Genomic DNA, 26,368 nt, shown 5'->3' with positions numbered 1-26,368 from the left:
TTGAACTAAATTGTGAATAGACAATGATGAAGGACATTTTAATGAAACATGCCTTACTAGTAAAGTATATTAATTTTGTTTATTTCAGTTTGAATTCGACTTATATTTTACTGGAAAAAAACTAGATGTAGGAGTTTCTGGATTTTGACATGAAACGCCAGACAATCTACACGGCACTTTGTATAATACAAGGTAATTGTCAATTGTTTGAATAACTGATATCACGTAATTGGAATGTTATCCAGTAAATATAGAGCATTTATATATACAGTTATGCATTAAATCACACACTTATGCTAAATATTGAAATAACATTTTTGTACAAAATATGATTCGTTTGATAAAATATATAGTTGTCGAACTTACAAGTACCTAGCGTTCAACTAAAAACTTAACTTAGATAAGTTAAAAATCATAACAATATCTACGTATTCTGACAAGAGGTACTAAACAGATTCTTCACAGATTTCAAAACTTTCGCAAACTTCATCGAAAATATACTATTACCGTATAACTTTTCCTAAGCGAGTCTTTACTGAAAGAGATAATAATTTGGTACAATGCAAAACCACATTTTAAAATCATCATCAGATCATTGTATATAACAACACACACTTCTGTGCTAAAAACAAATAATTGTACCAGAAACCTCTCATGTCATCAAAATAAACTTCGTGGCTGAATGGTTACTTTTGTAAAAGAAAAAAAATGGTAACAATTTACGTTGCAACTGTTTTAGACACTAGGGTCATAAATGGAATTACTACAAGACATAAAAATGAAATTATATACTGTCATAAGCTGGTGTATTAAATTAATGTCTTAGATGCCGACAGTAGAATGTTACCGAATAAAAAATAAAAGCCTTTCGTTATGTTTAGTTGTATATTCGCTTAAATGACTTTCATGTGTAGAATTAAATGACATTAGAAAGCAGAAAAACATTTTGTTGACTTCACAGCTCAAATTTTAAGATAGAATAAACCGCAATATGTTATTATAATGAAATTCGTAGGGCGACTAATGATAATCCTACAAAGCAATTAGTAAGTTATGGTCACACTGTTCACAGTCATGACGTGCATACGAAAAAAGTTGGGGGCAATAAATCAATTGCCAATGATTAATGTTTAACAACATACTTACACATTTTTTTAATAAAAGCACAGGTTGCAATCATATTATATTAATACTTTATGTATGTAAACTAGTATACAATGTACATACCTTTGTTGGGTATTTGTCAAGTGAATTAATCTCTACACAGTTTATTTTCCTTATAAAATAGTAAGAGACAAAGTAAGTACCAATGACTTTCTGTAATAAGAATAAAGCTTTATGTAAATGATTATGTAAGTAGAGTAATATTTATATTTATAAAATATTGTAAGGATTAGTGAACGTTTCTTTAAAATGGAAACAGTGACAAATCAATGTTATCAGCAGACAAAGCGGAGAGTAACATTTGCAACAAAATATAGATCTTGAATGTTTCGTAAATCTTTGCCAGTTTCTTGCTCTTACTGCACAATTAATAGAACAAATCATCTACTAGCAGATAGTTTACCTTTAAGAAGACTCAATACCTATAAAATAGACGAATACTGCTAAAGAACTAAAGTTAATCAAGTGAGTAATTTCATGACTGAATAATTGAAAAGAAAATGTGTTGTAAATACGGGCTTACTTTACACGTGGCTCCAAATAATTGACTGTCATGTAATTTACTAAGCGATCAGGAAAGATTTTATTCTGGAAAATTCTTGTAGACTTGCAGTGCTGAAATGCATGAAATAATTAAAGCGGATAATTACAGTCATAAATAACAAACTTGAGACCTAACATCGATACGTCTGATTTAAAAGAAAAGCTCTTGGTAATAAACAACTGTCTAATTGTTTGAGCCTCGTGTTCGTTCAGTCATTCTGAATGTCAAGTATAACTTCCTTTTAATAACAAACCTAATTAATCAATATTTATTTTTACAGAATGTGCTCTTGGGCAATTACAATCAATTTTATCAATGGAAAGTTTATTTTTATTGTTAGAGCTTTAGACCAGCGCGCTTTACAGAAGACTTGTAAGCTCACCTTTTTAAGTTATTTAAAAAAATGAAAACAACAACAACAACAACAACAACAAGAAACACGTTGTATAATTTTATTTGGAATATATTCTATGAGAGCCTACAAAAAGGATACGTATGTCATGCAATGTAGATACTTATTGCGTTAACCTGGTACCAGTTATTAAATCAGAAATTAAGAGACGACCCAGCAACAAGGGCCAGCGGCCAGGAGCCAAGAAGGGCCCTAAACAACCCATTAGTCTATGAAGACTGGAGACGGAGGGGTACACCATCACTGAACGCCGAACATTCCCTTGAAGATGAAAAAGAACAACATTGATTGACTTATTACGGCCGCCACACGACATAAACAACACGGTTAAGTCTACTTTTGAGTCTGTCTTTCGTCTAAGTGAGTGGATTGTCATAGTAACGTACCTGCTTTCCCACTAAATTATGTTATAAAAATAAGTTAGTTATATTATTTAAAATACAAATATACCCCATGACTGCTTTCATCATATCTATTTTTTTAATGTAACACCGGTAACAACTTCAAAAACTACAAAAACTACAAAAAATCTGCAATATTGAGTAACTTAGTAGTTAGGGTTGGCTGTTTTATCCATGAACCAACTGCTTACAAGAGGGTTGAAGTCAGACATTGTTCTTCAAGGACACAGAAAAAAAGCGTAAAACAAATATATGTCCTACAATAAGATAATAACGGTAAATATTGGATAAAGTTGACATGCATGTTAGTGTGCTAATATATTTTTATCAGTTATTATCATTTAGTTTTAACTACATTGCCTATTTAAACATATTGAATCATTCTAACATATTATAATATATTCTATAATTTGCCTGAGTTATAAATTAGATTATCTCAGTTTTTCATTTTATGATTTAGTTGTTGATGTCCTTCAAAAGCAATATCAGGATGGTAAGACCATAAAATATAAAATCCTTCAGGTGAGGTAATTGCTTCATCGGTGATAAAGATAGTAAAAAAACGTATTCTTATAAATTGATAGTTAATAGGCTTACAAAAAGTCTTTCAAAACTTGTTCTAATCCAATTAAGACTTTTTAATTAGAAGCGCAATTTTATTGTTAATGTCTAATGTAAGCTTATAATTATCTGAAAACTTAGGAAATATGATGATATTATCTTTGTAAGCAGATATGGTGATGGCAGAAAAAAAAGAATGAATTAACTTGAAATGCGATTATCAAAACTATCAAAATGTAACTCAGCAAATGCCTTAATAGCAGATAGCTAATTGGTAGCATCATTTGTATTCATGATAAATTTCTTATGCTTGAATGTACAACAGAGCAGCTTCGTAAAATTAGACAATGCCTGATTGATCTTATTGACGCAGGTTAAATAATTTGTCTTCGCCTTATTTGTTACTTGAGAAGTTTAATCAAATAACAAATTAGTTATTTATCTCTATTTTGATCTTATACCTTGGAAAAGAAATTTAATATTGCAGAAGGATCTTCTCTTTACGTTGCTATGCTTAGTTATTTCATAAGATGTTACATAACATGTCATACTAAGTATATAAACAGTAAGCAGTACGAAAACGTCGCTATCTTGCATTTCATAGTCAACTTATCTAGGGTTTCAGACAAACATTACTTTTTGTTCTAATTTTAGATAGCTCACGTTTCCAAAACTAAAATAATTCAATTAAATCTCCATGCACAAATTTATCCAGACAGAGTGTAACCTACTTATGTTTCATGTGACTTGCAAAATAACATGGTAGTTCCATTAGCAAAATACATTAAGCTATACGCATCCAAAGAACTGTCTAATCAAAGCGCTGAAAGCACTGATGTATTCGCTGCGCGTTATAAATGCATATGCGTCTTACTAAAAACGTTGCAATTGTAAAGAATAAAGGCATATGGACCACTGAATTACAGATTATTAATCTGATAGAGACATTAACACTGGTTGTTGAATATTACATTGAAAGAAGTAAAAATAAACTAAATGAGAACAACTTTATTACATTATCTAAGTGGTACAATAAAAATATACATCCAAAATATGAATGCATGCAGTACATTCATGACTAGATCCTTAACATGATGAGAGAATTATGTTATAATGAATATATATACAGTAACAATACCTAGAATACTATATTGCTACATAAGCTTCAAATGTAATGGCAGACAGATTACCTAGCTAAAGCATTTCAGTTTTTCACATGATGAAAAGTGAAACTTTGGAACATGTTAATTTCATAAAATTTAAGAAGAAAATATAGGTATTTTTGTAAAATACTTTAATTTTAAAAATTTTCTGAGATTAAAAAAATACAAAAAAAAGTACTTTTAATAATTTGCGTATTTATATTTTTAATTAGCCTGTAACAGTCAAAGTAAATTTTAAAATTCTGTTATTTACTTTTTTGCAAAGAAACATTACAAATGGAATGGGAGCATGAGAAATGGCTTTAATAATGCAAAATAAGCAAAATGGAACAATAAAGGAAAAAGGATGGTTGTAATATCTAATCTATTTTTTTTGCCTTTCTGTGACCTTAATCATGCAAAGACCAAATTAATTTAAAAGCGTTCTTGCACACAGTAAATGAGAATTTTTTGACATTTTCAAACTGAGTAGTTTAATATGACATTATTGAAATATGGATGACAGACAGACCAGGAATCTTTGACTGTCTGTAATAGCTGAGCTTTTGCTAATGTGAGCTAAAAAAATGAGAATACTGAATACTGAGAAGGATGATTCAATAATATCCATTATTTAAGAAAACACAGCTTTAAAACCAATTGCAATATGATAAAAAAGTAAACAATGTATATTATCTATGCCCCTTGTTAAAACATGATAGAAATATCACCAGAACCTTTTTACTCACAATAATAAATACATGTAATTATAACAGCATTAATAAGTACATCTCGCCTTATCTGATAGTCTGAATCTTTACACAATTTAATGTTGAATGACAAACATTCTATTATAAAGCTTTTTCAATATTTCAGTTACTTCATACCACAATCAGTGTTCTTTTCTAATTAAAGCATATATACCGAAACTTGCTAACATGAAAAAACAAATTTGGTCACGATAAGTTCATCTTCCATGTATAAAATTGCAACTTGCTTGCAATATAAGTAGAAGCGGGTTAGGGTATTTCTGAACACGTGTTGTTTCTGAACACTGTCATATTTTCGTGTTAAATGAACATTGTTCTGAGATTTTAACTCAGAATTATGAAATCAAGCACACCCCTTTCTACTTCCGGTAATTTTTTTGCAGACGCTGCCCAAGGTGAGTTTTATTTTTTGAAAAATATATTTGAAGTCATCGTTTAACACCTTTAAACTACATCCTTACATTGTAACACAATACTTGCTAACATTATCTGTTGTTAACTTTTGTTGATATTGGCTCTTAAACTGGAAAAAAAACACATTGTACATCTTACTTGTAAGTGTTATTAATGGATTGTGTCCCCAGATGCATTTGATTTTCATTTAAACGATGTTCAGAAATACCCGAAATAAATTTATTCATTTCGGGTATTTCTGAACAATTTTCTGTAACATGTTACTTGACTTTAATTCATCAAAAATTTAAGAAGAGGCTCGTTTAATATCTAGTTTGAAAAAACAAACAGTAGGGGTAGGGTTTTTCTTACTGTTTATATCTGTTCTTTTCGTTTTGTTGCATATCTAGTATTGATAAATCATTTTATTAATAATCATTTTTTATAGTTTCAAATGAAAATATTAAATTTTAAAGTCAGCCCCTCCTGATTCAAATGAAACAGTTTAGAGCGTAAGTTTTTCCCCCTAATATTAACTGTTTTTACTAATATAAATCTTTTCAATAGAAGTCGCCAAATTGGGATCAAAGAAGTATCTTCCTATACTGTTAACACATTGCAAATGCGGTGAACCTATTCGGAAGTAATCCATGTCACTAAATCAGGCACTGCAATTCTTTGGGTATTCCAAAGAGCATCAATCCGACAAAGGATAAACCAGAAGACCCGTAATTGTTGTAAAAGCGGCACCACTACCAAATACTATGCAGAAGAAAGAAATCTAAACTCTTGTAGAATGGCTCACATAATGGACCAAAGTTGGGTTTGGAAACGAAACCCCGTAAATGAATTGTTAGACACAGAAGGTTAACTGGATTAAAGATTGGTGACCAAACCCATTTCAAAAAAATAATCGGCGGGGAAAAGACTGTATTATGCATTTGTTAAAGGGGCATCCCAATTAGGAAAAAGGAACAACCACAACAACTTGCTAAAGAACAAGCAATTATTACCCCAAGCTAAGATTGAAGTGAAATCATTCTAGTTTTCAGGAATTTCTTAATTTTTATGGCCGAAGGAGTTATTGAATTCTTCCATATGGAACAATCCCGCTCGCTGGTTTTAACGTAGACGAGAGTCGGGATTTCCAATTTCCAAAAAGGGTAAAGTTTTGTCCCAAAGGGGTGGTTCCGAATATAAAACAAATTCCACTGTTATGAATAAAACACAAGTAATGTTTAGAATTAAAGAGTGCGGCAAGGTCAGTATTGTAAAACCTTTGATTGTTATCCAGGTGTAAGGTTTAATTATAATCCTCTTGAAGGATTTGCTGACGCTATGTCTTTGGTAGGACAGAGTCCGGATGGATGGACTCTGAACTTTTTTGTTACATGGCTAACTGAGGTAGTATTTGAGCCTGCGCTGTCTGAAAGGGAAATCAAAGACCTGTCGTCCTGTTTTGTAGATGGTCATTCTACACACATGCACATTTTAGAGGCCTCCAAGTTTTGTAGAGATCACGAAAAAAATCCTTTTACTGCCTACTTGAGCATGCGTCCCACCTGCTGCAACCTTGCGACCTTGAAACTATTTAGCTCACTGAAGATTCCTGAAACAAGCAGTACGTGATTTCCAAATAGCACAACATAGGTGAAATACGTCACAAAACAAAAGTTTGCGGCCGTTTTTTAGCAAGCCTGGGAAAAGTCTACAAACTGTTGATATAGCTGTTAAAAAGCCTTTCGTGACAGTGGACTTTTATCCAATGAACCCAAAGAAGGTTTTAGGTACTATTTAAGATGGAACCAAGTACAAAATCTTTTTCCAAGGCCGATACAACAGAAGCTGCAGCATCTTCCCAGGCAAGTCCAGCAGCTACAAATAGAGGTGACAGCACCTCTGACAAAGTTGCCTCCGACCACCCCACCTGAAACACTCGTTCAGATAAAAGTAGCAGCAGTTTGTACATCTAAATATGAAAAGTCATGTCACGCCTGATTCTCATTGCAGACACCATTTTGCAACCAACTCCGTTGAGCGTGTTTCAGGTGATAACTTACCTCAAGCAATAGCACACATATTATGTCGTCACCTTCTCAAAACGTATCACCAGCCTTTCACAAGATGTGTTGAAATTTCCAAAAAGCAAAAACAATCTGCTTGCAAAAAGTAAAACAAAAGCGAATACCACTGCCCAAAAGCAATATCTGGTAAAAAGTTTCAATGATCTGCTTGAACAAAGAAAAACAAATTAAACAGGAAGAAAATGCTAAAAAAGAAGCGCGTAAAGTTAAAAGAGAGGAACGCAAGAAGGAGCGAGAGGAGCAGCTGAAACAAAAGCGAAAGGATAAAGAAGAAAAGAAACTACAACGGGAACAAAGCAGAAGGAAGAACTAAAGAGAAAAAACAAATTGAAAAATTAGAGCAAGAACTTAAAAAGAAACGGAAATCAAAGGATTCTGATATAGATAGTACAGATGAAGAAAATGAAGCTATTGAAATCTCCCTTGCTGATGAAACGAAATGGCCGATGTAGAAACAAGTTTTTCTACCACCAAATGCTATTCTTGTGACCAGGCATTTTGATGGAGACTCCGAAAACTGATTACATGTCACAAATGCCCACGTTGGTTACATAGAGCTTGTGTGAAAACATTGATTTGCTCTCCATTGTCTGAATGTGAAATTGCAGATTTACAATTTGAATGTGACTACTGTTGAATTACAAAGTAAAACAGAAAGTATGTTAAGAATTCTGAAAGAGCCAGTTTTTCTTTTGTTTAATAAAGCACAATTATGTAAACATGGCATGATCTGTATTGTGAAAGGTTAGGACAGTTTTTTCAATTTCCCAAAACTTGTAAAAATGCATTTACACCCTTATAGCACTAGACCGTCGGCATATGAATACAAACAAAATAAAAATAGAAATCTTAGTGTTTGTCCGACGCAGTAAAATCGAAATTTTTGAAGGTTTGATGGAGCTTTTTTTCTTGTACGGCAGTTGTACGGTCCACTTTCAACGGTGCCTAAACGCTACTTTTGCAACAGTGCCACATTAAATATGCATTTGTATTTATGCACTATTTTATATGGCTATTGTTTCAGGAAAAAGGTTTAAAAAGTTTGGGGCCCGTTCGAAACAGGGGTAACAGGGTTTTGCATGTACCTTTTTTTGCTTTTCAAAATTTTTTAATTGTCCCTTTTAAAATAAAGGAATTAACATAGCAAATTTAAAATTTTATAAAAACAAAATGTTATAGGTTTTGGAAATTGTTTTCAACCCCCTAAACCGAGTTTTAACCGAAACCAAACCCGAAAACAAAAAACTTAGAAACAGCAAGGAAAAAAGAATTGAAGGGAAAATTTAGATGTGGGCGGTTTAAACAGAGAATCTTTTTTTCTATGCCTTTTTCTTGGATATTACTCGTAATAAGCTATAGAAATGTTAGCAAAAACTCTTTACAATTACAAAACAACATGCAGAAAGTTTCATTCTCAACAAATGATACAACAAAGCTTTCTCTAAGTAAATGTTAAACTTCTTTTTATTTCAATTCACGAACAGTATGTATTATTATGTATGTACTACATAAGTAATCTGATTCTTCCATATGGAAACAATCCCGCTCGCTGGTTTAACGCAGACGAGTCGGGATTTCCATTGTGGGTCCAAAAAGTGGTAAAGTTTTGTCGCCAAGGGGTGTTATCCGAATATATAAAACTTCACTGCTTCTGAATAAAACACAAGTAACTGTATTAGCATGTATGAGTGCGGCAGGTACAGTAGTGTAAAAACTTTGATTGTTTATCCAGGTGTAAGGTTTTAATTATAATCCTCTTGAAGGATTTGCTGACGCTGTCTTTGTAGGACAGAGTCCGGATGGATGGACTCTGAACTTTTTTGTTACATGGCTAACTGAGGTATTTGAGCCTGCGCTGTCTGAAAGGGAAATCAGAAGACCTGTCGTCCTGTTTGTAGATGGTCATTCTACACACTGCACATTAGAGGCCTCCAAAATTTTGTAAGAGATCACGAAATAATCCTTTACTGCCTACTACAGCATGCGTCCCACCTGCTGCAACCTTGCGACCTGAAACTATTTAGCTCACTGAAGGATTCCTGGAACAAGCAGTACGTGATTTCCAAATAGCCAACATATGGTGAATACGTCACAAAACAAAAGTTTGCGGCCGTTTTTAAGCAAGCCTGGGAAAGTCTACAACTGTTGATATAGCTGTAAAAGCCTTTCGTGACAGTGGACTTTTCCAATGACCCAAAGAAGGTTTTAGGTACTATTAAGATGGAACCAAGTACAATCTTTTCCAAGGCCGAATACAACAGAAGCTGCAGCATCTTCCCAGGCAAGTCCAGCAGCTACAAATAGAGGTGACAAGCACCTCTGACAAAGTTGCCCTCCGACCACCCACCTGAAACACTCGTGTCAGATAAAAGTAGCAGCAGTTGGTACATCTAAATATGAAAGTCATGTCACGCCTGATTCTCATGCAGACACCATTCTTGCAACCAACTCCTTGAGCGTGTTTCAGGTGATAACTTACCTCAAGCAATAGCACCTATTATGTCGTCACCTTCTCAAAACGTATCACCAGCCTTCACAGATGTGTTAAAATTTCCAAAAGCAAAACAATCTGCTTGCAAAAGTAAACAAAAGCGAATACCACTCCCAAAAAGCAATATCTGGTAAAAAAGTTTCATGATCTGCTTGAACAAAGAAAACAAATTAAACAAAGGAAGAAAATGCTAAAAAAAAGCGCGTAAAGTTAAATGAGAGGAACGCAAGAAGGAGCGAGAGGAGCAGCTGAAACAAAAGCAAAAGGATAAAGAAGAAAGAGAACTACAACGGGAACAGCAGAAGGAAGAACTAAAGAGAAAAAACAAATTGAAAAATTTAGAGCAAGAACTTAAAAAGAAACGGAAATCAAAGGATTCTGATATAGATAGTACAGATGAAGAAAATGAAGCTATTGAAATCTCCCTTGCTGATGACGAAATGGCCGATGTAGAAACAAGTTTTTCTACCACCAAATGCTATTCTTGTGACCAGGCATTTGATGAAGACTGCCGAAAACTGGATTACATGTCACAAATGCCCACGTTGGGTTACATAGAGCTTGTGTGAAAACAATTGATTTGCTCTCATTGTCTGAATGTGAAATTGCAGATTTTACAATTTGAATGTGACTACTGTTGAATTACAAAGTAAAACAGAATGTATGTTAAGAATTCTGAAAGAGCCAGTTTTTCTTTTGTTTAATAAAGCACAATTTATGTAAACATGGCATGAACTGTATGTGAAAGGTTAGGATGTTCTGAATACTTAATAGTTTAAAAGTTATGTTTTAACTGTTTTGAGTATTTAAATGTTATTTGAAAGTGTGTTTATTTTAATGAAATTTACTTGAAATAGTTTATTTAAATTTGGATGTATTCACAAACAAATCATATGTTTAACGTTGAACCGTTAAACCGAACGTATTTAGTGTTTGTGTTTTTTTTTTAAAAAAAGTCAAAAGTGTTCAAATTTACCCTCCGATGAGTTCAGAATCTCCCGACGTGTTCATAAATTACCTTCCATCAAATGACATAATTTATCCTGTTGTACTGCTTTTGTATCTGTAATGTATCATGATTTGTTCGAAATATCCCGCAGAAAAGTGAGTCCGTGTCATTTCTGACTACTTGAGAAGTTGCCAAGACAATCTGTTTTAGTTAGATAACATATTTTTGCTTAAGTGTTCAGAAATACCCGAACCCGCTCTAATTTTATTTTAAGATTCTTATGCTAGAAAGTATGGTGATTGCTCAATTTTAAGTCATTTGTAAAATCATTTTCATAAATCGGAAACACACTCTATAAATGGCTTGGTACTTCATATCAATTGTGAAATTTCTTTTATTTAGAATATTACTTACTGATAAATGTTCACAAAATTGCAAATACAATGTAAATCTAAAAACAATGCTACATAATTAAGGTATAATCAAGTTATATAATGATTAAGACAATGGATTAAAATGATAGAAAAACAAGCAAATGTAAAATGAACATAAAAATTATATACATGTAACACTATTTGACCATAAGAAAACAGTTAAGTCAAACAAATGTAATAGTTATTATGCATTTAAATTTGGGGTTTGGTAGTTTCATGTTTCTTCGGAAATTGAAGTCAAAATAGTTCTCCGAAATCAAATATTTCTCTAACAAAGATAGAAATGTTATGAGCATGTAAAGCTCCCACAAACTTTCTGATATAACTCTAGTGCAATCACTGTTTGTTTTTACTTTGACTAGAATCAACTAGAACTGTGTCCAAAGGACACGGATGCCCCCACTGACAACATATATATGGTATATAGTGAAAAAATTAACAAAATGCCATAATTCTGTTAAATTTGGTCGCAGCAAAAAATCATTCCTTTACTACCATCTACACATTAAGGTTGTTCATCTCTGGAAGTTTAAACAAAATCTGCCATCCGGTTTAAGAGGAGTTGCATTCACAAAATTTCTATATGGCATATAGTGAAAAAATCAACAAAGGGCCATAATTCGATTAAATTTCGTTGCAGCAAAAATTTCTTTCTTTACTACCATCTACACATTAAGGTTGTTCATCCCTGGAAGTTTAAGCAAAATCTGCCATCCGGTTTAAAAGGACTTGCGTTCACAAAATTTCTATATGGTATATAGTGAAAAAAAATCAACAAAGGGCCATAAATCTGTTAAATTTGGCCGCAGCAAAACTTCCCTCCTTTACTACCATCTACACATTAACGTTGTTCATCCCTGGAAGTTTAAGCAGAATCTGTCATCCGGTTTTAGAGGAGTTGCGTTCACAAGATTTCTACATAGTATATAGTGAAAAAATCAACAAAGGGCCATAATTCTGTTAAATTTGGTTGCAGCAAAAATTCCTTCCTTTACTACCATCTACACATAAAGGTTGTTCATCCCTGAAAGTTTAAGCAAAATCTGCCATCTGGTTTAAGCAGGAGTTGCGTTCACAAAATTCTACATAGTATATAGTGAAAATCAACAAAGGGCCATAATTCTGTTAAATTTGGTTGTGCAGCAAAAAATTCCCTTCCTTTACTACCATCTACACATAAAGGTTTGTTCATCCCTGAAAGTTTAAGCAAAATCTGCCATCTGGTTTAAGAGGAGTTGCGTTCACAAAATTTCTACATAGTGTATAGTGAAAAAATCAACAAAGGGCCATAATTCTGTTAAATTTGGGTCGCAGCAAAATTCCTTCCTTTACTACCATCTACACATTAAGGTTGTTCATCCCTGAAAGTTTAAGCAAAATCTGCCATCCGGTTTAAGAGGAGTTGCGTTCACAAGATTTCCACAAGATTTCGGGACGTACGGTCAGACGTACGGACGGACAGACGTACGGATGGACGGACGGACGGACAAGTGCAACGCTATATGCTCCCACTCTGTGGGGGCATAAAAATGATACATTTGTTTACAGTTTGTGTCCACAATGATTATAGCATATAAATAAATATTGTCTTGTCACTTGTGCCTGGTTATATAAAAAAAGACAATTTCTAATAAAGGAATGTACAAGTTTGTTTTGCGTATGTTAAGAACAACTTAAGCATGTAAATAAAAAGTACTGGGAACATGGTATTTTAAAGGTATTATAAGTAGATTTCAACAATAATAAATGAATGATTTCAAAATTAAAAAAAAAAAAATGGGTCAAAGACAGAAAAGGCCGGGTTGCATTTCTATACTAAATATCATGATGCTGTAATGTTTTGAAAAAAATTTACCACTGACCATTAATGTGGAAAATTTAACTAAGTCAGTTAACAGGAAGTGGATGAGTGAAAGACTTGAAATCAAATCCCACAGTATGAGACCATGTGTCAATGCTGTTTGTCAAATATCAAGAGCCTGTGATAAGTAGTTGCTAAAAAAACTGTTACAAAAAATGTCCTACCATCGACCATTAATGTTGAAAATTTAACGGTAAACAGGGCGTGGTGAGCGACAGACCTGAAATCAAATCCGACGGTATGGGACCACGTCAATACTGTAAACCAAATATCAAGAGGCTGAGATAAGTTGGTATGGAAGACAAAACTATGAAACTATGAACATTTGTTTACATAAATTCCATAAATAAGTTCAAGGTGTGTGTGTGTGGGGGGGGGGGGGGTAATTCTGGAAATAGTCATGCTTGTCACACAACATATGTGTAATGATAAGAAAATATAAACAAGAGGGCCATGATGGCCCAAAGTCACTCACCTGTATATAGGCCCCGGAGCGGGCCAGTTTTAAACCCCAGGGCTTTTTATTTAAACAAACTTGGTTGACACACATTAGAAGATGTTTCATGCTAAACATCTAAGGTCTAGCTTGTTGGGTTTTTTAAAAGAAGATTTTTTCAAGTTTTTTTCTTTACACATATAGTTAAAAACAATGACACACCTGGGGCAGGACCAGTTTTGATCCCAGGGCTTTTATTTGAACAATCTTTGTAGACACATACTAGACAATGTTTCATGCTCAATATCTGAACTCTAGCTATTCAGGTTTTTCGAAGAAGATTTTTAGGTTTTTGCTATACACATATAAGGAAAATGAATGACCCCTGGGGCGGGGCCAATTTTGACCCCAGGGCTTTTATTTGAACAAACTTGGAAGACACTCACTAGAAGATGTTTCATGCTTAGTATCTAAACTCTAGCTATTTGTGTTTTTTTTTCAAAAAAGATCTTTTAAGTTTTTGTTATATGCATATAAGGAAAATGAATGACCCCTGGGGCGGGGCCAATTTTGACCCCAGCGCTCTTATTTGAACGAACTTGGTAGACATCCATTAGAACATGTTTCATGCTAAATATCTTAGCTCTAGCTCTTTGCATTCTTTAAAAGAATTTTTTTTAAGTTTTTACTATATGCATATAGGGAAAGTCAATGACCCCTTGGGGCGGGGCCAATTTTGACCCCAGGGCTTTTATTTAAACAAACTTGGTAGACACCCATTAGAAGATGTTTCATGCTAAATATCTTAGCTCTAGCTCTTTGGGTTCTTTAAAAGAAGATTTTTTAAGATTTACTATATACATATAGGGAAAATCAATGACCCCCCCAGGGTGGGGCCGATTTTAATTCTAGGAACAAAAATTTGAAACAAGTTTGGTTTTGGACCTATTGATGATACCATAGACCAATATATCAAAGCTCTATGCCATTTACTTTCAGACCAGAAGATTTTTCAAGTTTTCCACTATATGTATATAATGAAAATCAATGAAAAAAAAAAAAAATTTTTTTCCCCGAGGGCGGGCCAATTTTGACCCGAAGGCCATTATTTGAACAATCTTGGTAGAGGTCTACCACACAATGTTTCATGCCAAATATCTCACCTGTAGCCTTTGCCAATTCAGAGGAGAAAGATTTTTTTATGTTTTACTATATTACATATTAGAAAAACCTATGACCCCCCGGGGGCAGGGCCAATTTTTGACACTAGGGACAAAATTTGTACAACTTTGGTATTGGACCTTCAGATGATACCATAGACCAAATATCAAAGCTCTAGGCCATTTACTTTCAGACCAGAAGATTTTTTCAAGTTTTCACTATATGTATGTAATGAAAATCAATAACCCCCCGGGGCGGGGCCAATTTTGACCCTAGGGCCATTATTTGAACAATCTTGATAGAGGTCTACTACACAATGTTTCATGCCAAATATCTAATCTGTAGCCTTTGCCAAATCAGAGAAGAAGATTTTTTTTAGATTTACTATATACATATAAGGAAAAACCTATGACCCCCCCGGGCGGGGCCAATTTTGACACTAGGGACAAAATTTGAACAACTTTGGTAGAGGACCCATAGATGATACCATATACCAAAAATCAAAGCTCTGGCCCATGTACTTTCAGACGAGAAGATTTTTTATTTTTGTGTTTTTTGAAATCCTTTTCTGGCCCTATGACCTACATATGCAACAGACCGGAACCATTTGAACAACTTTGAAAGGGGACCACCCAAGGGATTATTTCTGTAAAGTTTGATTGATGTGCAGTCATTGGTTTCAGAGGAGATGTTGTTTATGTTAAAAGTTGACGGACGCATGACGGACACAGGGCCATCACAATAGCTCACCCTGAGCATTGCTCAGGTGAGCTAAAAGTAAATTAAATTACTTATAATATTTCTTTAAAAAAATCCTAAGTTCAAAGGGATATTAACCTGAAAATATTGCTTTAAGAGTTCTGAACCTAGTCACATAAGATGTAATTGATGATAAGGAATATGTATTTGAAGTAAGAGGTAGATGCCTTTGAAACTAAAGAAGTCATAGTAAAAAATAATATTTTTCAAGTAAAAAAAATCTAAGTTCATGGGGAGTTATTCTTGCAATATTGGTGCTAGCATTAACAGCCTTGTCACATAACATTTGGTTAATGATAAGGAACATAATATTTTGAAAATATGAAGTTGATCCATTAAGAAATAAATAAGTAACAGTAAATAATAGCTGTCGGTAGGACAGCAACGCTCTACCATTCTAAGTGCTTGATAGAAAAAGAGCCTTGATAATGTAAAATGTTAACAAAAGGGCCAAATTTTCCTTTAAATCCATGTTACTGTTATAGGGCCAAATTTTCCCTTTCAATCCATGTTACTGTTATAGGCCTTGAAGAGAGTCCTATTATGCTCTCAAAGAAGAGTATAAAATTTCAACTTATTCCTAGCCAGATGTCAATAGTTTATGAAAATATCTGAGGTGGTATGCAAACTTTAATTAAATAACATAAAATCTAAGTCGGAAAAGGGGCATAATTCTGTCAAAATGCTTGATACAGTTATATCCTCCTGTCTACAGGTTGGGTCATGATGGTGAACAAGTGTGCAAAGTTTCAAAGCCATATATCAATGGACTTTGATATTTGAGGTATTACAAAAACTTTAACATAAGTTATTACACCTACGCTGACACAGATGCCAACACCAACACTGACGCACTGGTGACTACAATAGCTCTACTTATTCTTATCGAATAGTCGAGCTAAAAATAACTTTTTTTAGGAAAATTTTATCTTCAAGAGGAGATAAATTTGAAAATATTGGTGCTAGAGTAATGAACCTTGTCACATAAGATGTGGTTGATGATAAGGAACATATATTTGAAGTATGAAGTTGATCCCTTAAGAAATAAGGAAGTAACAATAGAAAATAATATTTCTTAAGGAAAATTCTAAGTTCAAGGGGAGATAAATCTGAAAATAGTGGTGCTAGAGTTATGAACCTTGTCACATAAGATGTGGTTGATGATATGGAAAACCAAAACTTTAATCTGAATATGGACGCGGACGCCGGGGCAAGAAGGACGGCTCTCCATATACTTTGTATAGTCTAGCTAAAAATGAAAAGTAAGAAAGTGTTTTATGCAGTAAACATTAATATAAATATAAAAGTGATATGGCACTTTTTGTACTAAGAAGCGAGGAATGATATTTTATCTTTTCTTGCATTCTAAATCTATAGTAAATGATATTATTACCGTACCTTCCTTGCCTATTAAATGTATGGTATTGTACCTAACAATATTGCTTTAGCAATGATGTTCTAGGGTTTTCACATGTTGGTTTACACAAAATATCCATACATATATCTAATTTCTATTATGATACATATATACATTAAACTTTATGCTTTAAACAAAAAAATAGAACTTTTTACAACATTACCATTAGACAGGATTAATTTTGACCCCAGTGATACTACTGAAGTTTTCCAGATTGTATGTAAATGATAAGCAGACTGGAAATCTATACAACATAGCAATATTATGAGGTATCCAATGCATTTCTCTGCTTAACTTCAGCTAGAAACTTTTTAAAAGGAAGTTTTTCACATATTTCCAATACAATTTAGGTGAAACATGTAGGTCCATTGGCATTCAGGGCTTCCATTAAGATCCAAAATTTGGAAGTCAAAGACTGCAAAATGTCTTGACATTGGAAGTAACTTCATATTAAGTAAAGAAGAAAAAAGCATTACATTTTGGAAGTCACAAGCCAAATTCAAGGAGTGAAATGACTCCCAAACTTCCATTAATGGAAGGCCTGCCATTACTATGAAAATGGTAGCCTTATGTTCATTTACAAAAAGTGTTTATACCTTGATCATTCAAACAAAACGTTTCTCCAAAAATTGTGTATTTCTCTTCTAAACAAACAACTTTGCACATTTCAACATCTTACAGATCACATATATTCGTCTTACATGTTCACAGATATATATACAATGGATAGGAAGCTCAGAAAATAGTTGATAGTCAGATACAGATCCACAGTGCGCTTCGACGTTAATATGGTTTTCCCACTAGTCCCCGATTCTCGCACTCTCGTTAAACTTCGGCGATATCCATGAACTACTGTTTACATTGGCGACATTGTTTTTTTTTGAGAAATATCTGTGTGGAAAAGTGTGTATGGTTCGTTTTAACATAAATAACTATTGCTTCGTATGTAAGTAGAAAATGCTTCGTCTTTTTTTGTCAATGTTCCTCTTGGAATTCAATATGGCGGATATTTTGGCTACTTTTACCCAGGATGCATCAAATCTTGGAAAATCCCGAAACACATGATAACTTGCGTTAGAACAACCCCCAATAATACTGAATTTGACCTGTATGACGTCTAAGTTACTTCTCCATCTATATTAAGCTCCATGACATGTCCAATCAATCAGTAAATCAATAAGTTGATTGATCATTAGAACATTCAATCAACAATCATCAATCAGAGAATGAATCATCGAGTCAATGAAATCGAGGAAATCAACACTCTGAAATTAAACAAATTACATCAACATAAAAATAGAGTTAAATCAATTTCCTATGTCTGAAATGCATAATTATCATTTAAATAAAAACCTCCAAATTTATGGTCAATTAAAATAAACCCATTAACACTTTCTATATGATCTACGTAAATAACCGAGGTATATCGAGTGAAAAAATACGAGTTGCTTCCTTTATTTTCGAGTAAAATTGATATCTCTTATGCTTAAACAAAACCGCTAGTTTGTTCTGATTAAATGTCCGATTTTAAAATTTTATGTATTACACCAATAGCAAACGTTGGATCTTAGCTTCGTCACAGTATATTCTTCAACACATCTTTTGACTCCACAAAGTATTCAAATGAACAGTTAAACCTACCACATGTCAGACCATTTTACATACGATTTATGCAGTGAGAAAAACAACCGGTTATCTTTATTCCTAAAACTACTGATAAGAAAAGCCTCTCGTCTGCTAGTTCTGAAAGTGTTTATCAGTGTATTAAATATTTACAACACATTGAACAGCTTACTTAACCTGTAGGTATATTAACATATAATATAGCTATATGCTTTCTATTGGCCGCCACAATCATAAGTTCATTTAATGAAGTTATTATAAAATACATCATAATCATAAACAAATTCTAAACTCACCAGTTCGTGGAATTGAATGTACCAATAATAGCATTATCTTCTTCAAACACGCATACTGTCAAACTCTCTCTCTGCTGTAACTTCTGCAAAATATAATAAACACAATGTGCAAAGTGATATGAATAAAATGTGAGATTAAGTAAACAGAGAGCTAGATTAACGGATTTTTCGTTAAACAATTCTCAAAGGTTCCAAATCTCGAAAACTGATGACATTTCAAATCAGACCACACTCATTACTTAATTAAAAAAACATCTATGACATACACTCTATAAAACACTAATTTAAACCAAATGCAACTCAAAAAAATACTGACCAACTATCAGTAATCCATATTTCCAATAAATTAAGAAAACTTTGAACTTTTTACAAACAAAGCCGCTTAAACATAGACAAAACTAGTGATATTGCGGGAAACCAAGGGAAACAACTCAAACAACAAAAAATATATCAAGACACCTGAATTATCAACACTGTTACACATCATGAAATCCAAATAAGAATTCCAAAACAGATTACATTAAGTTCAAATAATATTGGTAAGTTTTCTGTACCTACTTTTAGAAAATGATGAGATCAGCTTTCACATACAAAAATAGCGTCGAAAACTTTGTTTTGGTACGAACTACTTCCTTACTCAAAGTTAACGCGAATGAATACTAATGATTTTTTTACTGATTATATCCTGAAAACATGCAAATAATATACGATAGAAATAACACAATCAAAAATGAACTACTGACAATTCAAAATCTTATCACTTGTGTGTGACAAGAAAATCTGTGTAGAACTACTTTGCGTTGTTAGGTACCCATTCTTATATTGAAATCCCGCAAATTGTGATAGAACTGTATTCACTGCTAACGCAGCGAATACAAAAATGTTCTTTATGTATTCGCCCCATTTACGACTTACACTCACCTAAAAGCAAAGTAAAAACGAAACTGATACAACAAATGAAGACTCAATTGCATTTAGATGTCAAATATACAATGTAACTTATTTCTAATAATCGGGTTCCAATATTCAGTTTTTGTGAAGAAAGTATACAATGATGATAAATGTATTTTATGTGCCGTTCGGTAACAAGCTGTTTTGAATGATAAAATGATGAAAAGGGAAGGTTTATCAAACATAGATAAATAATTGCAGTGGTACAAATAGTGACAACAGACATAATTTGCAATGAAATTATTTGCCAGGACTTTAAATAAAGTTTTTTTTTTAAATAAATGCCCCTAGTCATATGACTTGAAAAAGGAAACCCTAATGCAAAATAATTAAAGGATACTTTTTTCATAACAATTAGTCATTGTTATGAAAAAAAGTATTTTACCTGTTAGATTAATAAAACACAATAGAAATTAACGAAAGAAACTTAAAGATATACATGTACTATGCTTATCCTTGAGTAAAATATTTTTATGACAGAAAGTTATTGAAATCCAAGATAATTATTTTACTTATCTTGTCTAATGTGAATGAAGAATAATTTAACTCAATAATAACTTTAATCAAGTAAAGTTTGACCTTTCTTATAAAACCTGCCAGTTTTTTAATGACGCATATATTCAAATTGTGATCATCTTCATTGGTTAGAGGTTTTAGTACAACATATCTTCTGGTGTGAAGTCAAAACATGTTTATTCAATATTTACAAAATGACACTTTCGCAATAATCAATATTTTCTAATATCAAATTTGACCATATCATATCTTTAAACAAAGAAAAATTAAAGATATTAAATGTATTAGTTTACATAAACTATGTTAAAGACATGTACAAATGCGATTAGTTAGTAAGGGTAAACATATCAATTTTTAGATCTACTTTTCACGAACTAAAATCGAACATGCAAAAGAGTAGACAAATATATTTTAATCAATCGACATCGTACTTTAGGTTAATTTATATAAAAAATGTCCAGTAAGTTTACTTAGCTTTACAACGCATGCATACTTAGAGTATTCTGAGACCACTTAGATATTTAATATAAAAGACATGATAAATATTAAGCTGAAATGTTGTGTTTTGTGGAATAATCAAACGCAATATAAAATACAATATTGGGATATAGTTATGAATTATGCATATGACTAATCATAATTAACTGACCGTTTTATGTGTTATTGGGAGGTGGAGGAACATATTTGTGCTTTACATGCTCCTGTAACACGCAAATAAAAGAAAATATTTGCAACATTGCAAGATGATAATAAATTTAGAATTGATTGTTATTTTATTACTGGTTTATTATTTGAAAAACCAAATCATATTTTTAATTGACATGAACTATGTTTGACGGTGTAATATTATGCAATAAACACAGTACGAAACTTAGACATGGTTGTGTTATAAAATCATGAATAAATTATAATTAGAACAGGGAAACATTGGTTAGTTGCACATCACTTACCTTGGTTCAATACATTTCAAATGATGTTTTTTATTTCACCCAATACATACATATATACCAAAGCTTACACATTTGAACAATTACACTGCTAAAAATAAAAAGTTCATAAACCAATAAAGTATTATATTTATATGTTATACTTATAAATGAAATATTGAGAAATATTAATGAATAAAACGTGTATTTTAATTTTCTGTATTTCCACTGTAAAAAAATTATTTTTTACTGACTACTTTCTTCTAAATTCAGCCAATAAACAAAATTTAATTAAAAGGGGGTCTTAAAAAAAGAAATATAATAAACAGAAAATAAAGTTTTTCTATAAATACAGGATTTATGTTCATCATGTGGTATGAACATTATCATATTTCACTCATGGCTCCCGCCACTCGTGAAATATTTATTTTCATCCAGTCAATGAAAATAAATCCTGTAATTATAGAAAAGACTTGAATACCCTCGATATATTCCAGTCATTATAAGTAGAAATCTTCCAAAAGATATATAATAAATGTTTTAACTTTACTCAATTACATAAGCAACATTGCATTTTGCAACTGTGCACTTGTTACAGGGACAATGTGTATATTGATATGAATATTCCAACCAATTACAAGTTTTGTGACTTTCATTAATCTTGATTAATTCCTTCATTCCAGAATGTTTAGAAATCAACCAGTTATGGCAAATACACCGGAAGTTCGAATAATAATGTAGAAGTAATCTTTGCTAAAATAAAGTGTAACAAGTGGATTCTAAACTAAAATATAAAATGCTATAGGCAATGTTGCAAAACAACATGCAGTACTTCACCCTATCCATTGTACTTTAAAAAAAATGATATGATCAATACTTTCTCTTAAACCTCTTTAACATTACAAAATCGTTAACCTTTCACAATTATCATATGTGTCTGGACAATTTACATTTCTATCAATAACAGCATTTTTTTGTACATCAAATTCTAATATATATTTAGATGATATAATCATTTTCGGAAAGGAAACAAGAATTTATCTCGAAAGGATTGCCAACGGCATGTTTGCCACTAATAATGATTAAAATGATATGTTTAAACCTTGGATAGTACATACGAACATACAGATTTTTATAGGTGTAATGATTACACGGACTGTATCAGTAAATATATATTTTCAGCATTTTCAAGATTAATGCTTTCTTTTTAGTTTAAATAACTTAGGTAATGCTAGCTATGTACGAATTATTTTAATTATAGACTGCACAAAACAGAAATGTATTTAAATAAGAACACAACAGTTCAAAAAGCATATTAGTCCATGTGTTTGTCAAATATAAGTTATCAAACTGTAAACGAGGGCGCATAAAAATATACATATCTATTAATCTGGTCATACGAAAGGTATTTTCATAATAAAAAGTTTTTATTATATGTAAATATTTTTCAGGGACACACAATTTTGAGTATCTAAGTTGAAATGAACTCACTTTCAATCATTTTATGTTCTATACAGATGCCATACGAATACTAAGTTGTTAACAAGTTAGTGTAGAAATGATTGTATTGGAAATGTCTGTGCCACGTACAGGAAATATATTTGTCTATCGAAATAAAATCTGTCACATCATTTGGTAGATTTAAGGATTAGCTTCCTCTGATAGCCTACACAAATTTCATTTGCAATGTGAGTAACTGTAATTTTGTTGCAATAGCGTAACATTTAATTTTTAAGGTAACATTTTGTTACATTGTATGAATTAGAAATCGAAAGAACAAAAATTATAGATGCAGTGTTCAAAATACGTCGCATAAAATTAAAATATTTTCGCAGGTTTTACAAACCATAAATCAGCTAAAGTCTTGAAAAAATGTAACTTTAATAGAGATATTGATATACAATTAAAGAAATGAAATATCTAAAATAACGACGATAAATTGCTTCGCACTAATTGTTTCAATACACAATTTTTTCAAAATGCCTTGATAGTAAGATATTTAGCTCAACCCCTTCGGTTACTTATTATTTTGTTTACCTTTATTATAACGTTAACTTCTTGATTAAATTACATGAATATATAAACAAAAAATGGAAGTGATATAGACAGACCTGATGTTTTATAATTGTCCATTCAGAAAATGAAATGAAACAGTCATGCAAAACAGAGAAAATTGGGAGAATTTGAGAGACAAAAAACGTAAAAGACATCAGCCAATAAAATGATATTGTCTCACAATGATCAAATTATCCCGTATCCAATTCCTCATTTCAGGACAAACTAACTGTTTTTCCTATCGTAAAAAATACAAAATTAATATTTTAAGAACCCTCCTGGCGATTTAAATCACTTTAATTTTTCTTCAGCAGATATTTCATATACAGCACGTGTTTTCTCTGTTGAGCTTTCTGCTTTGTACTTTTAAGATTTTAATCTCCTATCAGCTAAGTCGTCTATTAAATTCCAAAGAATTTTCACTGATTATAGTGAATCCTTTTGAATGCCAGAGAGATATTACATTATCTCAATCAAACAAAGCCGTACTTTAGGAATTCATTTTTTTCTCCAAATTTTTCTTTCAGAATTTCAAAGATGTAAAACTATGAAATCTATTTAATTACCCTTACAATTGTATAGTGAGGGTTGTTCGTAGCGTGCTAGTTGTTCTCTATTGCTTATGTTTATTTTCACTGTAAACATATGTTGCGTTCATTGAACTTCCTTGTTGATCTTGTTTATCATATTTTAAGTAATATTTCAATTGTCATTTTATATCCGTCATTTGAATGTTTTAACTAAAGCTGTGGACATGTTTACAGTTTCTATCATCAACTTCAATGAAGAACAAAGTTTATGTCCACGAATGTTCACATTAAAACTCATTATAATATTAAAACAAACATAATCTCATTTAAAATCCTACTAAAACCATGAAAACAGGACTAAAGAAAACGAAAACATCCAAATACTTTAAACACACAGACAATATCATATTAAATTGTTTTTGTAGTCACTTTGCGCCGTTGGCTTAATCGTACCTAGAATATACTTATCTGTTTATCCTGGTATTTAAAGGTTGAATAAGCCAATTGATATTATTGCTATTGATGTAATTAATCATCTTTATTATCTTTTACGGTAACTTGATAGAAAAAGCAAAGTTAAAATGTGACTATTGTAATGGACAAAAATCATGAAATAAGGCGATTAATTCAAAGGTTATGAAAGTAAAGCAGTTAATTGACAGTTGCAGATTAGTTTTTTATTGAATGCATTCAGGAGATATATTTGAATCAATAAGCCCGACTAAATTTAGACTATATAAACACTGTTGAAAGTAAATTTAAAGTGTTTCTTCTTGTCCACTTGTACACTCAGTCACAGTTACTATTACTGTCTATACGATTTACACTTTCGCATATATCAGTAATGCTATTGTACATCAAAAGCTTATATATTTTAGACGGGATTTCATATAGAATGCAAGTATGAGTATAACAAATACATTTTTTGTTACTCATACGTCCTCGTACTATTGGAAAAGTATGAGAAAAGAACAATGACGCAGTATAATACAGAGTTAAGGGACGCAAGTAGTGTCTTCACAGAATATGACAGAAAGTGATGAAGATAAAGAATAAAAGATTATTCCAAAAAAGTATCGTAATGAGATGTAAAGTATTTTTGTTAGTAGTACTTGAGAGCGAGATACATACAGATACGTTGAAATAAGTGAATGTGTAGCAAGGTATCATTAAAAATATTAAAATAACTCTTAAGACATGCGAATGTACAATGCCGTTTCAGTTATTATAATTATTTAAAAACAAAGACGAAAACACAGTAAATTCTAAAAGATTATATTATTTAACCAATTATGGTTATTGCGAAAAAATGTTTAGGTGGTTCCTTGAAGCTTATTTCTAAGTTCGTCTTTATTCAAACAAGTCTTCTCTGTATAGATTTATGCAGACTAACTTCAGTCGTGAAAAGGTCGGGCTTTAAGAAAAGTCCAGGCATATGTCTGAATCGGTCGCAAGTTTATGAATATAAATATTTACTATACAGGTAGTATTTTATGTAAAAGCAATACCTTTAGTCGGCGCGTTCGTGGCCGAGTGTTTAATGTTGTTGACTCAAACTCAAATTGCACGCCACAGACTGGGCTCTCGGCGGGACTTTGAAATATTTAGTATGAGTGCCAGTGTGACTTTAATCAAAACTGACAGTTCTTTGTTCACGTACAGCAAAATACAGCATGACACACACACACACACACACACACACACGCACCAACACACACGCACGCGCGCACGCGCACTCACACACGCACGCGCACGCACACAAAATACAACACAAAACATAAATTTTCAAAATGAAGATCGTTTGGAAAGGCAAATTGAAGAAATTATAAACGACACTGAGCCTTCTGGACTTTTTGGGATTAATCAGACACCCAAATGTTCTCGGGCTGAAGCTAAAGACTTAGGTCATTTAAATTCTTTGACGGACAAGAACGTCATTATCAAGCTTATATGCCAAAGTGTTGTGTACTAGTATTTTGATTGTATCGCGCTAAACTAGAAAACACTGAAAACATTTTATGCATATGTTTCACTGCGGATGATCACGTGACCAACATCGTACAATGGGCTCATAAAATGGCGGCCTGAATGCTCGGTAAAAGCAGTAACATTGAAGTAAGCATACAGTTATATATAAAACTAGGCCGCACGAACCCCTGTATAAACATCCCGTACTGTTCTGTTATTGGTTATTTTGTAGCTCTCTAAACAGTTACTGGTTTCTTCATTGGTTTTCTCTAACAATCAAATATACTGTGCAATTACAGGATTTTATGGTGTATTTGCTTTCTGACATACATGACCAATGACACAAATATTAAGTAGTGAATAAAAATCTCATTTCAGAAATTATGAGTCTAAAGTGAGTGAGTGAATCAGTCAGAGGGTCAGTGAGTGAATCAACGAGGGAGTGAGTGTAACATAGTTAAGTACTTTGCTGAATGCAGTACCGTTTGTAAAAATGATATCCATTTTTGCAGTCAGGATTTTGC

The 26,368-nt window shown here is 32.4% G+C and overlaps 1 long non-coding RNA gene across 1 annotated transcript; it reads right to left on the bottom strand.

Moving 5' to 3' along the window:
• Positions 1-18,086: 18,086 nt before the first annotated feature.
• Positions 18,087-19,763, bottom strand: LOC132743673 (uncharacterized). Its single transcript, XR_009627601.1, has 3 exons — positions 19,457-19,763; positions 18,899-18,981; positions 18,087-18,244 (listed from the first exon to the last, which is right to left on the bottom strand). It is a non-coding gene; the product is annotated as an uncharacterized LOC132743673 (long non-coding RNA).
• Between the last annotated feature and the right edge of the window lie 6,605 nt (positions 19,764-26,368).

Source organism: Ruditapes philippinarum, unplaced genomic scaffold, assembly GCF_026571515.1.
Source record: "Ruditapes philippinarum isolate M1 unplaced genomic scaffold, ASM2657151v2 ctg7958_1_1_1_1, whole genome shotgun sequence".
Taxonomy (NCBI): domain Eukaryota; kingdom Metazoa; phylum Mollusca; class Bivalvia; order Venerida; family Veneridae; genus Ruditapes; species Ruditapes philippinarum.
The sequence above is the reverse complement of the archived record's forward strand: the minus strand, read 5'-3'. Positions and strand labels throughout refer to the sequence as shown.